Source organism: Pteronotus mesoamericanus, unplaced genomic scaffold (genome assembly GCF_021234165.1).
Source record: "Pteronotus mesoamericanus isolate MK-2021 breed Mesoamerican mustached bat unplaced genomic scaffold, CSHL_Meso_final contig_94, whole genome shotgun sequence".
Lineage (NCBI taxonomy): Eukaryota > Metazoa > Chordata > Mammalia > Chiroptera > Mormoopidae > Pteronotus > Pteronotus mesoamericanus.
The window spans coordinates 9,622,004-9,635,850 of record NW_026555285.1 but is presented as its reverse complement, the minus strand read 5'-3'; the positions used below and the strand labels follow the sequence as shown (position 1 = coordinate 9,635,850).

At 38.3% G+C, this 13,847-nt stretch overlaps 1 protein-coding gene and 1 non-coding gene across 3 annotated transcripts in view; both read right to left on the bottom strand.

Annotated features, from left to right (window-relative positions):
* Nucleotides 1-13,750, bottom strand: part of ELF1 (E74 like ETS transcription factor 1) — a 126,455-nt gene extending 112,705 nt beyond the window's left edge. For both annotated transcript variants that reach the window (XM_054586396.1, XM_054586398.1), the window contains exon 1: nucleotides 13,186-13,750. The gene's annotated coding sequence lies outside the window, so the exon portion shown is untranslated. The remainder of the gene's footprint in view (nucleotides 1-13,185) is intronic.
* TRNAE-UUC (transfer RNA glutamic acid (anticodon UUC)) lies at nucleotides 13,084-13,155 on the bottom strand. Its single transcript has one exon. It is a non-coding gene; the product is annotated as a tRNA-Glu (tRNA).
* Nucleotides 13,751-13,847: the final 97 nt, after the last annotated feature.

The following is a 13,847-nucleotide window of genomic DNA, read 5'->3' as shown; positions in this document are numbered from 1 at the left end:
TCAAGTAGAAAAAATTCATGCACTTAATTTATATAAACTTTACATTTAAAAAAAAACCCAAAAACTGACAATTAGCGTTGGCTAGTGTGGTTCAATTGGTTGGAGCATCATCCCATAAACCAAAGGTCACAGGTTTGATTCCTAGTCAGGGCACATGCCTACGTTGTGGATTCAGTCCCCCTGTCAGGGCATGTGTGAAAGGCAACCAATTGATGTTTCTCTCCATCTTTCTTTCCTCCCTTCATTTCTCTCTAAAATCAATAAGCATGTTCTCCTCAGGTGAAGATTAAAAACAAAGAACTAAAATATTAAGACTGTTATCTATGACAAGGATGCTAAAGTATTCAGATGCAAATGTACTACTGCCTGCAATTTACTTTAGATAAAAGGATAAGTATTATAAAACATTATAAAATATTAATAGCAAAATTTATGTTGTTGGTCTATGAGTGTTCATTATAAAATTTCAACTTTGCTCTATGTTTAAAATTTTTCATAATAAAATGTGGGAGGATAAGAACTACTATTTTTTTTATTTTTCCATTACAGTTTACATTTAATATCATTTCATATTAGTTTCAGATCTACAGCATAGTGGTTAGACAATTATGTACTTTACAAAGTGATTCACCCAATATTCCAAGTAACCACCTAGCACCATACAAAGTTATTACAATATTATTGACTATATTCCCTATGCTGAACTTTACATCTCCATGACTATTTTGTAACTACCAATCTGTACTTTTTAACCCCTTCCCTTTTATCACCCAACCTCTCTGTTTCTGTTTTGTTTGTTCATTTATTTTGTTCTTTAGATTCCACATATGAGTGAAATGATATGGTATTTGTCTTTTTCTGACTTATTTCACTTAGCATAATACCCTCTAGGTCTAGCTATACTATTGTGAATGGTAAAATTTCGTTCTTTTTTATGGTCAAGTAATATTCCACTGTATATGTGTACCACAACTTTTTCATCCACTTTTCTATCGATGGGCATGTGGGTTGCTACCATATCTTGGCTATTGTAAATAATGCTGCAATGAACATAACGGTTCACATGTTCTTTCAAATTATGGTTTTGGCTTTCTTTGGATAAATATCCAAAAGAGGAATCACTGGGTCCTTCTTTGTCTCTTGTAATACTTAAAAAAAAACAAAAACAGACTATCATTAATTGAATCAAACACTTTATCAGAAAATTGGGCACTGGGCCTCCACAAGAGAAGATGTTCAAAAAGATGCTAATTTTCACAACCACAGAGAAGAAAAATAATACTATTTTTCACCTGAATAAGAGAGCAAACAGTAAAAATGATTAGAGAGGCTTTAGGGGTAATAAATGGTCTCATACTTTCCATGGAAGTAAAGGAATATCATTCCAGAAGGCAATTTCACAACCTAAAAACCTTACTGAATGTATCTTATCACCCAGTAATTTTGGCCCTAAGAATTTATTCTAATAGAATAAACACATATACAAAGTCATATATAGAAATTCAGCAATATTTTTCAAAATACTAAAAATATTGGGAAAAAACTTACAAAGAGCAGGTGTTATAGAATAATCATATCTCATTACCTGGAACATGCCATATTACTCAGTTGTTTACAATGACTATCTACATAAAACTGTACAGATATGGGACACTTTTCAAAAATACATTTAGGTAAAACATGCAAGTTCCAGAACAGCATATGTCACTACACAATCTATTTTTATATATGTATGGTCCACATTTCAACGTTGTAAGTAATGATCGACTAAAAAGAGTTTACAATATTTCTGCTGGTTAGTAAAGTTTTCATGATTTGTATTAACTGTCTTTGTTATTTGGTACTTAAATAGTTTCTATGCCTGGTACTGTTTTATAGACTCAGGATACAGTCTGTTTACCTGTAGACCCAGGTAAACAATTCAGGCATAGCTCCTGCCCACAAGTGAGGGAAATCAACAAAATGACATAAAAGGTGACCAGGAAAACCTACTTTCAATAGGGATAGCCTCTCTGAAAATGTGACAGCTACTCTGAAAGCTGAATGATAAGGAACCAATCATGTAGAGAGGAGCAAAGGCAATGAGAAAGGAGGTAGCACCATAGCTCTTAGAGTGCAGGGAGGAGGGAAAAAGTATGAAGAGTTACTAGAGAAGATGTATCACATTTACAATCAAGAAAAAGGATGAAGCTAGTTTCATTCTAAAAAAAAGAAAAGAAAAGAAAAGAAATGAAACTTTACCACTACCCCAGCCATAGAAAGACAAAATTTGGAAAATCTTTCCTTGCTAAGTGCTTGACATACATCATGGAGAGCTATTAAAAGGCATTCAGAAGACTTCAAAGTAAAGCATTCTTGGGGCAACTATTCTCTAAAGTCAATCCACAGAACAGATGTATGATGATCATCTAAGGATACTCACTCAGCAAACACACACACACTCACTCACTCACTCACTCACTCCTGAGTCTTGCACATAAGATTCAAATTTCATAGGCCAAGTGGACCCAGGAATCTCTGGTTTTTACTGACCAGATAATCAGAAGCTTAGTACTATATAGTGAAAAACAGACCTTCATACCTCAACAGGACTAACTGCACCTGTGTGTACACAGTCCCTGAATACCATATCCAGATCAAGTCAGTGGGAAGGTCGTATTTGTATTCAGTAGATCCTATTTAGGGAATGAGCAAAGTGTGTAACATATTTTTCAAATATTTTATAGGTCTAAGAGGATATTTTTTATATTCAAGCTTTTTCTTACAAAAAAATCCTCCATGATTTGACACCCAACTGTCACACACACTCTCAACCCCACCTACCATTCTTACTCCCTCCCTTCACAGCCAATCTTCTTCATAGATTTGTCTATACTCCACCTCTTCATTTCCTACTCATTTTTTGACTCATTCTCAACTAATTTAACCTAATACCCTATTATGTCACTAAATCTGTTCTCACTAAAGCCAATGACTACACACAGCTTAACACTTTCAGAACTTGTTTTGTTAAACTTAATAATTGCTCTCTCCTGGTCTTCCCCCAATTCTGAACCACTTCTTCTCATTCTCCTCCACCCCACCTCCACTACATCATCACTGAACACTGGAGATCCTAAAGGTTCAGTTGAAAGCCCTTTTCTCACTCCTTACAGTCTCTGAGAAAACTTGTCCATTTCTAGGTTTTCAACTACCAAGTCAAAAGTATAAAGGTGAAAATCACCTCTTTTCAATTACCCTAGACAATTCCCTAAAATTCACCCTTTAAGTACATTTTATCACAATTACAGGCCACATTGACAACTAATATATCACCTGAATAAATCAAATCAAACCATTTTTCCCTCTCATGTTCAAGCACCATATTAAGTAGGTAATTTATTGTTAAAAGGCCACACTGTCTAAAAAGATACATAATTTTTCTCAACTCCATTCCACTTCCATACTACCTAGCTTAAAACCCCTCAATGTCTGCCCACTCTGCTTAAGATAAAATTCAAAATCCTGAACATGTCCTACAGCACCTTGTATGATGACACTTTCAATTGTCATCTCCCCCATCACATTTCACTTCATTACGGTCTCAGGGCCTTCTTTCATATCTCAGAGTGTGCCTACAATTTCTTTCCTCCTTCAAAGCATTTGCAAATTGCTACTCTCTCAGCCTCCCCTTCTTTCCCAATACTCTCTCTCTCCTCACCAATGCTTATTCATCCTTCAGGTCTCTATTTAAATGTCATTCCTTAAGGAATACTTTTAAGTACAGCCTTTTCCTCTGTACTCTTAGGATGTAACCCTCCAGCACACTTATTTGTTCAGTAAAAGTCTGTCTCCCCTACTGAACTACAAGCTTCATAAGGATTTTGTCTGCTTTTTTTCATTTTTATATCCCCAGAATCTAATACCTGAATACTGACCAAATTAGTAACTTCAATCTCATTACAGGTGCTTTTTACATTTTTACAATTTGCATATCCAAATATAAATTCATATATGCCTTTTAAAACTTTGATTTGTGGCCATATAACAAAATTTACAATTTTTATTTATTTATTTTTAGAGAGAAGAGAAGGGAGGGAGAAAGAGAGGGAGAGAAACATCAATGTGTGGTTGTCCCTCACGCAGTCCTTACTGGGGACCCTGCAACCCAGGCATGTGCCCTGACTGGCAATGGAACCAGCGACCCTTTGGTTCGCAGGCCGGCGCTCAAGCCACTGAGCCACACCAGCCATGGCAAAATTTATCATTTTAACCACTTCTAAGCATATAGTTCAGTGGTAATCAGTACATTCATGTGCAACCAATTTCCAGAACTCTTGATCTTGCAAAACTGAAACTTTATACCCATTGAGCAACTTCTCCTTCCCCCTCCCCCTAACTCCTGGCAATCACCATTCTATTTTTGTCTATGATTCTGGCTGCTCTAGGTACTACATATAAGTGGAATCATGTAGTATTTGTCATTTTGTAACTGGCTTATTTCACTTAGTGTAGTATCCTCAGCATGTGTCAGAATTTCCTCACTTTTTAAGGCTAAAAAATATTCCACTGTAAGTACACACCACATTTTGTTTATCCATTTATCCATTGATGAACATTCTGGTTACTTCTACCTTTTGGCTAGTGTGAATAAATGCTGCTATGAATACTGGTATACAAATATCTCTTTGAGATGGAACCAAAATCCCTATGTCCAATCCTTCAAAAGGCCAAAACTCAAAATGTCAGAGTTTGGAGTAAGGAAAAGTTTACTGATTGAGAAGATGCCAACCAAGATGAGATATCTGCTGGTGCCACAAATTCATCTTGCTCCACTGGACCAGGCCTAGAGTTTTTAAGGGCCTGGGGGAATAGGTATGTGGAAGGGCCAGTGGGGCAAGTTTTAATTGGATGACCTTGGAACTCGGCCATTTATGGTAAAGGGACATCAACACCACATCTTCCAGGGCAATGGACCCTTGACTTCTAAAAAGGACCTGGTGTTCAAGTTCTAGTCATGTCCTGGTCATCAAACAGGATAGGACCATTCGGTGGTTCGGTGGTTACATAGCTATGGAAATGCTGGATCATATAATTCTATCCCTAATTCTTTGAGGAACTGCCATACTGTTTTCCCTAGTAGCTGCACCATTTACATTTCCATGAACAGTACACGAAGGCCCCCAGTGTCTCCATATCCCCGCCAACACTTGTTATGTTCTATTTTTTAATAGTAGCCATCCTAATGAGTATGGGTTGATAGATATGCTTTTATACAAACTTTATGTGCTTTCTTTTTCTACAAACATGTGGTAAAAAGCCCTCTTAAAATATGCTCCATATTATGGAGCATATTATGCTCAAGAAGGTACTGAAAATGAAAAAAGAATGTCTTTCAAAGAAGGATTTTAAGGGACAATGAAATTGTGATTGGTATGAAATGGCAAAAAGGGAGGCGGGGACAAAAAAGGAAAGGCATTCCTACTCATATCTGAAATTCCCTGATGCCAACTGCCTGCTTAGAGTTTTTAATTACTCAAGCCTATCAGCATATTTCTCCTCAGCCCTACCCAACCTGTGAGCTGGGACTTTGCCTATGTTCAATGCTTTCCTGTCATACTCTTCCTTTCTACTTAAGCTCCTGCAACTGAGTCAGTGACTCCCCTATTCTGTGGGTGAATGAGTGGCAGGACCCCATCCTCCCCAGTTAATAGTGTTAATCTGTGTCCTTTGGCATAAGAAGGTATCAGTTATAAACACTGATGTTAGAAAAGCTGGGGTAAAAGCAATCCCATCATAACCTTGAAAGCTCGAATTAATTAAATCTTGACACAAAGGAAAAGCTTCACACAAAGTGAAGTATCAACATATCCTAAATCAAAAATGTATCCTGGTCATGGTATTTTGAATCCAAAAGAAACTTTAACTCCACTAAAAGATTAAACTACAAATAAAGACTTAAGACAATCTAGAAGGACTCTGGATCTAGAAGTCATGAGCCAAGTACCCTCCCAGGGATCTAAAATAAAGAAAAACAGTCCTAAATAAAAGGTATTTATTTAATAGTAAATAGTTGACATTTAAAAATAAAAATCCTATTAAAATGTTCACACATGTACCCAAAACACATGCAAAACTTTATAGAACAGTTGTTACTGCTTTATCAAAACAAGTCATGCATGCCGGAATTACTTTTCAAAAAACAAACAAATGGTTTTATATTTACATTTGTGAAAATGAACCCAAGTGTGAAAAGTAAAAGAGAATAATAACTACCATTAATCCTAAGTCACCGTTCTAGCATAAAAGGCAGATACTGTGTGATAACAAAGTTTTTTACGTATAGGCTAAATATTAAACTAAAAATTTCTTTAGAAGTTCAATGTCATTTACAGTTTTAAAAACAACATGATAATGAAACTATTAAAGAAGTTAGAAAACAATTATATCTCTAACTTGATTAGCTTCTAGTTCCAATATTTAGGAAAGAAGCAAAAAGACTATTAAGTATATTGAAAGTTACTTTCCTTAAACAATACCTAAGTATTGTGATACTGTTTTTTATATGGCAAACCTTATAGGTTTTGCATTTGCATTTTAAAAATTCATAAAAAAACATTTGCATTTTATAAGTTCATAGTCTACTTTGCCTAAAATTACAGAGTATACATCAACCATAGAATATAAGATATAAATGTAGCAAAAAATTATTTAGAAGAGTCATCTACAGTCCCATACATTTACTTTGAAAGGGGGAAATAAAACCAAGCATTTAAAGTATATTACCATGTTTGTCATGCTGTATTTTGGAGAAAAACTCAGAAATATTTAAAATCATTAACATTATATTTAAAACATCTCTCCATTACCAAAATGTAAGATCCCCAAGGTAAAACATCAGGCAACTTAAGGGATAGGGGTTCAGTGGATACTCATCCATTCTCTTCCTCAGCCTGGATATCACAATCAGAAAGAACAAACAATTGCGGACCTCAGAATGCTGCAGCAGCCCATTTCTGCCTCACTGGTAACACAAATTTCAAGTGCATTTAAATCCCCACCCCTCCTGACACCTCAGGGAATACTAGTGTGCAAGCTACTTAGGACATTGGGCTATAAACACAGCTCATCTGCTGAAAAAGTTTTGTAGAGTTCAAGACGGAACTATTTCCTGAGTTGCAGAGAGCAAATAAGTCTTTCACAATAACCATTTCATTTTGATTCAAGCTAGTTTACCAGATTAATTTGTGAACAGACTACCCTTCTAACAAAATAACATACAATGAAATCCAAATTATTTACATAATTGCAATTAAGGAAACTCATCAAAGCATGGAGAATTTCTAACGATAAAGTCCAACCTCACAAAAAATAGGAAGTGAAGGCCATTTTCACTTAGACAAAAAAAAAAAAAAAAAAAAAAAAAAGTAGGAGGAGTTTTCGCATATTTCTCAAAAAATATAACTCAAGGACAATACCATATATACTATAAAATAGGATGAAAATAGTACAATATAAGAAACAATTTACAACAGGCCTACATGTCACAATGTTTTAAAAAACAAACCCTTTGATATGAAATTACCAGAGGACATAAGCATGCCATCTGAAAAGCACTCTTGAATTTCTTTGTAACTTTTTAAGCTATTGATTTATTTTAAATTCTATTTAGAAGCCTTGGAACACAAACTAATTTCAACTTTCTATTTAATGAGCATAACTACATATACCAATGTTGAAGAACCATAAGCAGTTCTAAAATAGTGATTTTCAAATGAATGAAGATTTAGTTCTAAGTTATATTGTCCACAGGGTGGCAGTCTCACAATCTTGCCTTTGGCTCTGGATTCAACATGCAAATTTCAATGTTCAAAAGCCACATACATATACACACAGGTGGGCAATAAAAATTTAATGTCTGACCAATCCTAGGCACGAAAATTGCCTTTCTTCTAAAAAATAAATAAAAAATAAAAAATAAATCTATGCTTCATAACTTCCCTATTCCTTTTAGGATTGCTTACTTCCTGACATCTTAAATTTTTCCTTCAATGTACCTGTTTTGATCCTTTCTGTTTTGCTGCAACTGCCTTATTTAGGGAGAGATTAAAAACAAGGAGTTGTTGGATTATTGCTGTAGTACAGGAGACTCTGGCCTAACCTAGGGAGAATGGGAGCAAGAATAGGAACAGGAAGAATAGGAACCATAAACACAATCCTTCTGTCCTCCAGTACATCCTACAAACTACTACCAAATTAATTTCATTAAAACACTTATATTGAATTCCCTTCTCCTAGCTAAGTAAATTCCTTATCCCAAAATTCGAGGACCTTCATAATCAGAACCGTCCAAAATCTTCTATCCAAATGCTCTGCATGAGTTGCCTGGCAGGTATGGCTCAGCTAGCTGGGGTGCTGACATAAACCAAAAGATCACGGGTTCAACTTCCAGTCAGGGCACATGTCTGGGTTGTAGGTTTGGTCCCTGACTGATTTTGTCTCTCTCATATTGATGTCTCTCTCTCTCCAAGCATGTCCTTGGGTGAGAATAAAATGTTAATAAACAAATAAAATTTAAATATTCTGCAAGAGTCAAGAGCATTTGTAAAATAAACTTCACTTTGAATAGACCTGCAACTTCCTGGTTTTCACTCATTCAAAAATTTTCTAAATACAGAGTGCTGAGTACTGCTCCAAGTGCTGATGATACTGAGGGGAACAAGTCGAAGTTCCTGCTTCAAAGTTGTACTCCTGACTGGACAGTCTTGAGTTGAAAACTGTTAGAGGAAAGGAGAAAAAAACCCGACACTTTGATCTCTGTTTCCCAAGTACCAGTGAAAGAACACTAGGGGAACCTCCTTAATTAGCTGTTTACTGAGCATTTGCTACATTCCTGAACTATCTTAATAGCTAGAATTGCAGTGTTAAGTTATTCCAGAATTATTTTTAAATATTTAATATCCAAATGATAAATGCAAAATGTAGAGACAAATATTTTATATGCTTTTTATTGCTTCAATCTTTTTTAACAGTTTTGAGATATAATTTACATACCATAAAATTCATCCATTGAAAGAATTCAAATGTTTTTACAGAATTGTGCAGCCATCATCACATCTAACTTTAGGGCATTTTAATTATCCTAAAAAGAAACTTTATTCCTACATTAGCAGTCTTTTCCCATCCTCTTATTATGCCCCCTCACTCTCCAATCCTAGGTAACCATAATCTATCCTCTTTCTCTATAGATTTGCCTATTATGGAAATTTTATATAAATGATACCATACAAGATGTGGTCTTTTCAGCTTAGCTTCTTTCACTTAGCCTACCATTGTTCAGACTGGTGAATGCTGTGGTATGTATTAGTACTTCATTTTATTGCCAAAGAATATTCAATTGTATGCATATACCACATTTGATTTATTAATTTATTGGTTGATGGGCATTTGGGTAGTTTCCACTTTCTGCTTATGAATAATGCTGCTATAAATATTTGTGCACAAGTTTTTGTGTGGGCATACAAGTATGTTTTAATTTTCCTTGGGTATATACCTTGGAGTGGAATTGCCAGGTCATATGGTAATTCAATGTCTAATATTTTAAGGGAACTGCCAGACTCTTTTCCAAAGTAACCACATCATTTTACATTTTTTACCAGAAATGCATGAGAGTTCCAACATCTGTTGTTTGAATCTTATAGTATAAGAACGATCTCACTATACGATATCCTTACCTCATGGAATTTATATTCTGGTGGAATAAGACAAGAAGTAAACAGGAAAAAAAAATACATTAATTTTAGACAGTAAGAAAAAGAAGGGGGCCAAATATACAATGATGGAAGATGATCTGACTTGGGTGGTGTGCAGACAATGCAACATACTGATCATGTATCATAGAATTGTACACTTGAAACCTATATGATCTTATTAACCAATGTCACCCCCCAAAACTTAATAAAATAAAAAAGAAAAAGGAGAAAACAGGATAAACTAAACAGAAAGTAACAAATCAAAAGGGAGTCTCTAGCTAGGGTGGTCTGAAAAGAAATGTCTGAAAAGGTAATGCTGACCTAAGATGTAAAGAACTGGAGGGGAAATATTCCAGGCAGTGCAAACAGCAAGAAATAAAAATGAGAAAAGAACAAATACGACAAGTTCAAGGAACCAAGAAAAGGAAGCCAGCGTGGTTAAAGTATAGTGAAGAGGAAGAGGAGGTAGGAGATGAAGTTGGGGAGGTAAGCAGAGGCCAGATAATCTTGGGCCTCAGAGATCATGGTAGCAAGATCTTTGTATCTCTAAATGACATCATTTTTAAAAATATTTTATATTTCTTTAAAAATAGGTGTATCTCTATGTATAAACAGTTGCTGAATTTATATATTTTCTAATTGCAAGTAATAGTAGCAAATATTAAAGAGACTATTTGGGTAAATCCATGCCATTTAATCAGTTATCACTTTATTTTGTGGCCTATGACAGAACATCTAAACATGAGTACCGGTGGTGTTTCTGCAGTCATACATATGAATTACAAGCATATGAATGAATCCTTACAAATTTATCACCCACTCTTAACCAATTTAAGGTGTATGCCTTACTGATAGTAACTAGCAGCTCTGTCCTTTCTACCAATTAAAAAATATTCAATTGCTGAACATAAAACATATGTTCACAAAATATTCTACATATGCAAAAAAAGTGTAATGCATTTTTACAGTGTTAGAATCTTTTAAACAAGCACTGTCACATATTATGCTATGTTTTTTTTTTTCAAAGAGACAAAAAAATGATGTTCTTAAGACTCTACTAACAAAAATGACACATCCTTGATAAAAGAACCTGTTATTTAGTCCCAGCTTCATGTCCTGTGGCTCTCCCTCTGGGCACTGTGTGCTCGGTTCCTGTAGAACCATACTACTTGCCAGCATCATACTTGCTCCCCTATCTCAGCTTTATGATTCACATTCCCCTCCAGGAGAAATCCAACCAGTTCTTCAAGGCCCAGTGCAAGCACTCTCCTGTCCATGTCTCCTCTGCAGTCCTCATCCCAGAGCAGATCTGATTTCCCCCCTCTGTGCTCCTGCAGGACTTCCACAACTCAAATGCTGCCTTACTCAGTGCTGCCTAGGACACAGTTACAAGAAGCTGCATTTTGGACAGAAACATTGTCACCAAACCACTCCCTTCAACATACCCTCAAGTACATGCAGAGTAAAGTATTTTGCAATTAGTGGGTGCTCAATGGAAAACCTCATCCACTTTGGCACCATTTGGTAGAAGCACGGTACGCTACCAAGTCATTATAAAATGCAGTCAGAATTAAGCCCTTTTTGCAGACAATTAAGGCAGAGCAGTCTTTCCTTCCAAATTCGGATGTAATTCTTTAGTAAATGGTTTCTTAATGATCATACAATTCCACCATTTAGATGAAGCATTTCCATTCTCATAACCTACTTAAGAACTGCTCAACAAAGTTTGTAAGCGTTACGCATTATCAAGAATCTATAGCTCTAAATCCAGAGCACAGAAGGTGAAAGATCTACATCACAAGGACCAAAGTACAATTCTATTCTGTATTCTATCCACTAGCTCCTAACATGAAGAGCCTGAATGAACACCAGTAATTTCAAAAGCATCTAATGCTGCTTGGTATAGAGTAAATGTTCAAATATTTGGATTAATAAAGATAATTATAAAATTTTAGTTGTGGAGGCTTATTTATAACGTAAACATAATTAATCCTTAATAATGCAGTTCATATTAACAGATTAATTCAAAACTCACTGTGCAGTTAAAAACTATAAAACAGTTTGGGAATGCACATACTAGCAACCAAAACTTCTGTTCTTAGTAATGGCACTGACCAGAAACCCTGCACAAGAGCCACTTTTCCTCCTTCATTTGTTCTCAGAGGCCCAATAGACTAAACATTATATAGCTTGCCCCATTTTCTAATTTCAGCTTGCGTTCAAGATAACGCTTTTGTTTCATTTACAGCTCACATGCTGCTGACACAGCTACCCCTTCTTCGTAATAAACACAAGGCTTCTATATTTAAAAATACAGTGAAACTTTGTTGTAACATCCCCTCCCAGTCTCCGGCCAATATTCTCTCTTCCAAGCCCCACCTCCACCCCAGGGTTTTCTATCAGCGGCGCTTAAGGAGTTAGACCCTTTGGAAAGTCAGTTTTCTTTTTTTCAACACATCTCATCGTAGTGTTACTTTTCTTCTCCGCAGCCCGTGTATCTGTGTGTATGCTGTGTAGTTTTCAAAAGAAAAAAGGGGAGAAATTTCCCTTCCCCCCTTCCCAGGCAAAAGAGTCTGAGGTACTTAGGAACTGTAGCCAGCGCGCCTGTGTTAAGTTGGGACAAAATCGCTGGCTGAGCTTCGGCGCTGCAGGAGACACGGGTGGACGCGCGGCTGATTCCACGGTGACTGGCAGCTGCGCGGAAGGGAAAGCAAGCCCGCGGGCACTCGGGCTAGCCGACCAGCCGCGCTGCCAAGCAGGGAAGTCTCGTTCGCCCTAGGCGAGCGCCCCCTGGAAAGCTGCTTTGTGTTGGGGCGGGTGGGGGTTCTCGTTACGCAGCGAAGAGTTACCGAGGGCTGCTAGCTGGACGCGGACTCCCGGGCGCCGAGGGTAAGGGGCAGCCATGCCCCGCTTCTCTTGGGACTGTCTGAAGGGGGAGGCCGAGAAAACTCTGGGCCTGAGGGGCCAGCTGGGACGAGATAAGGCAAGGCCATAATTAATCAACACCTCCCAAGCGTCTGGAAAAGGATGGCTGAGGACCGCAGCGGCGGGTAGGAAGCCCTAGGGAAAGTGAAACTTCTTCCCGGGAGCTCAGCGCCGCCAGACCCTGGCGGGAGGAGAGGCAGTAACAGCGCACTCGCTCCTTCAGCCTGCCTGGCGCAGTACTTGTGGCTCCCAAAGCCGCAGCCCCGTCAATCTGCAGATAATAAGTACATGAATGCTCGCTTTCCACGAACTCACCCGGTGAGGGGTAGGAAGGGAGCCAGTCATTGGAAACATAGTTGCCAAAGCCTTTATAGGTGGGGGGAGCAAAAAGAGGAGAGAAGGAAAAAAAAAAAAAAAAAGTCTCACATTCCCATACCGGGAGTCGAACCCGGGCCGCCTGGGTGAAAACCAGGAATCCTAACCGCTAGACCATATGGGAAGTCCTGTCGATGGTCTTGTAGTGACTCACCTGACAAGCGCCGGTGCTGCCGTGTCTCCTCTCCACTTCTTGTCGTTAGTTTGGCTCCGCCGCCTCTGCGCCACAGGAGCCGCTCCCGCCACTGCCCACACGCTCCAGAGCAAGGGAACAAGCCCAGACCTAGCGCGCGGGCGTAGAGGAAAGGGAACGCGTCCGATCCGCCACCGCAGAAAAGTTCTGAGGCAAACCCCAGCAACTCGTGGCCCCGAAACCAACTGCTTCACCTTGCCGTTTTTTGTTTTTTTTTTTAAACTCTGCCAACAGCACCCAGCCTACAGGTCCAGGTTGCTCCGCTGGGCAAAGTGCGTGTGGAGTACTTGGCAAAGTTTAGGGCGGCGACGTCTCGGGGAACAGCTGTTTGCGTTCGGGGCGGAGGCGGCGCGCGAGCTCCTTGGCCACGAGCCAGCGAGCCTAGAGGGAGGGTGGACGTACTGGTTCCCAGGGCAAGAGAGAGCTGGCGGGATGACGCGGGGACTTGAGGTTTCTGGTTCGGGTCCTCCAGCTAAGTCCCGTCGCGCTTTTGCTCCTTCTCCGTGACCTCAACCCCTTTATACAGACCCCACCGCTCAGAAGTCGGGAGTACCGCCCCTGTAGGGGGAGGGGACAAGGAGGAGATTTTTGAACGCGGATTGAGTCATCAGGGCACCCGTAGT